We start from the raw sequence: 2,505 nt of genomic DNA on the forward strand, positions 1-2,505 counted from the left end.
TGAAATTCCCCCACCTACTAGATTGTAAGCTCTTCGGGGCAGGGTCCTCTCCTCCTGTATCACTGTCTGTATTAGTCTGTCATTTGCAATGCCTATTTAATGTACAGCGCTGCGTAATATGTTGGCGCTATATAAATCCTGTTTAATAATAATAATAATTACACTTTATTACCGGAAGCTCCCGCACACAAGAAAGGATTCGCACTGGATCAACACAAAAATCTAGAAGAAATACACAATGCACACAAGGATTTAAGTAAAATACAAATGTTTCTGGTATTAGGGCAATATTTGCTTACCTTGAGCTTCAGCTTTCAATTGCTTACTTTTAAAATCTCTGGATTGTTTTTATTTATCTCAAGGCAAAATAAGTGTGCTGAAAATCACTAACTGGTTATGTTGGGGATTATAATGCTAATTGAAGCTGGTATCTGAAAATAGCTAATTTATACATGAATAGATGTTTGAAAGTTATTACAAAGCTGGTGATAAAATTGATAAATCTACATTTATGTACCTGTATGCACCAATTTCTGGTCAGAACATTAGATAGCTGAGATGTATACTATGTTATGTAATTAAAATTAGGGCAAAGTGACAATTGGCAGTTTCCTCTGGTGGGAACAACAGACATGAAATCGGCTGCTCATTAGAAAATATTATTCCCAACCTGACAAATTAAAGCTTGCCTAGAATTCTAACTAAAGTATCACAAAATGTTTCAATTTGCCTTCCTCAAGACAGTAATTTAAAGCCAGAAATTATTTATTTTAGTTTTGGAAACATTGTAAAGGGGATAGAACTTCTTTCAAGATTTAATGTCAAACATTTTCTGTTTCTGACTTTTAAAATAAAGTGAAATTATAAAATAATATGGTGAGAGAGAGATGAGAGAAACTGTTTTTTTGATACATACATGTTTTATACATATAGGGAAATCTGTTTTTACAGGCAACAAAACTTCCCTCATTTTTAGAAGATTTCTATTTACTTTCTGTTGATCAGGATAAAAAAAAATCTTCCCAAAAGGACCAGTTTATTAAAAATCAAACATCTACATTATAGATAAAATAAATACAGATTCGTTCAGGCAATGACTGAATCAATGTGACATAAAACCAGAAGAAGGACTATAATGTTTTGTATTACAAGACTGGATTTACTTATGGTAAAATGATGTTTATTGACACCACTTTCAGTTGTGTAGACCCACTCTAAGACTTTGCACACACGTATGCACAGAATTTTATTGTTGGAAAAGACCTTTCACAATCCTTTCCAACAACAAAAGACTGAAAGATACATGAACAAGTGTTGTACATACAGCGCTGTTCTGCTCCATGAAGAGAGGAGGGGGAGAACGAGCGAGTGGCACCCCGCTGCACTCTCTCTTTACTTGTATTACCGTTGTTGGACGAGCGCTGTACACACATCAGATTCTCATCCGTTATCAGCCCTGAAGCGATAATTGTGTATGTAGCCTTAGTGCATGACATACGAGATGTGACAAAGGTACATGTTTATCTGTATTATTGGGAAGTTCTTCTTTCCTGCTCAGTACATTAAAACAACACAATATGTTGCTCAATCAGAATGTACCCTGTGTACTTGGCTTTAGCTATTTCTGGCTGCCATGCAAAAGTTCAGGATAGGAGCCTAAAACACATGTGAGCAATGTGGCTGCAGGGTTGCTGAGTGCAACTTGTTTATTAGTGTAGGAGAGAGGCTCATGATGGGGCTGATATTGTGTAGATGATTGGGAAATTTCAATAGAATTTGCACTGGGACAATATATTGATATGACATTACTAAATAACTGGCATATCATTAGTGTTTGTGAATGTAATACCTGGCTATTGGACATAGTCTCAGTTAAAGCACACCTGGTGATCTTGCCATGAAGGTTCTTGTTCAGCCATTGGTATAGGGTGACAAGGCTCAGAAACTGTTCTTCTGCATTGGTGGAGATAACAGGTGGCCATGCCTATTCATGGACAGGCATCATGAGTTAAATCTCCATCCATTTAACAAGCATATAAACCAATGCAAGGGCATATCTAAACCAAAGATTCCAATATCCAGTCTGGTAAGTGCTCACACTGTGTAGGTGCTGGTAATTCTATGGGAGATTGCACACATTTTATCGCATGTGGCCTGCCAGTATATAAAACGCTATAAAATATTAGATTTAACTGATGCTTTAAGATTTAATAATAGCATCTGCTTCCATAATACCAGGCGGTTGTGGTATTGTGTTTTGGAAGATAGATTATAAAGAACTCCTGTTTAAAATAATAATGCACCTTTTGTTCTTTTCTTTTTTACCATCTTCCCCCACCTTTCCTTTTTTAGTGAAAAGCAGCATCGCTCCCAACTATCCTTTTTTTTTTTAATCCAATTAATTTAGTGTTTCCCCAGTTGTTGTATGTATAGACCTCTGTAAATAAATCAGTTGTTAAACTATCAAAAATGTGCTACAAAAAACTTGTATCCAAACATTAAGTT

This window comes from Pyxicephalus adspersus, chromosome 6, assembly GCF_032062135.1.
Source record: "Pyxicephalus adspersus chromosome 6, UCB_Pads_2.0, whole genome shotgun sequence".
Taxonomy (NCBI): Eukaryota; Metazoa; Chordata; class Amphibia; order Anura; family Pyxicephalidae; genus Pyxicephalus; species Pyxicephalus adspersus.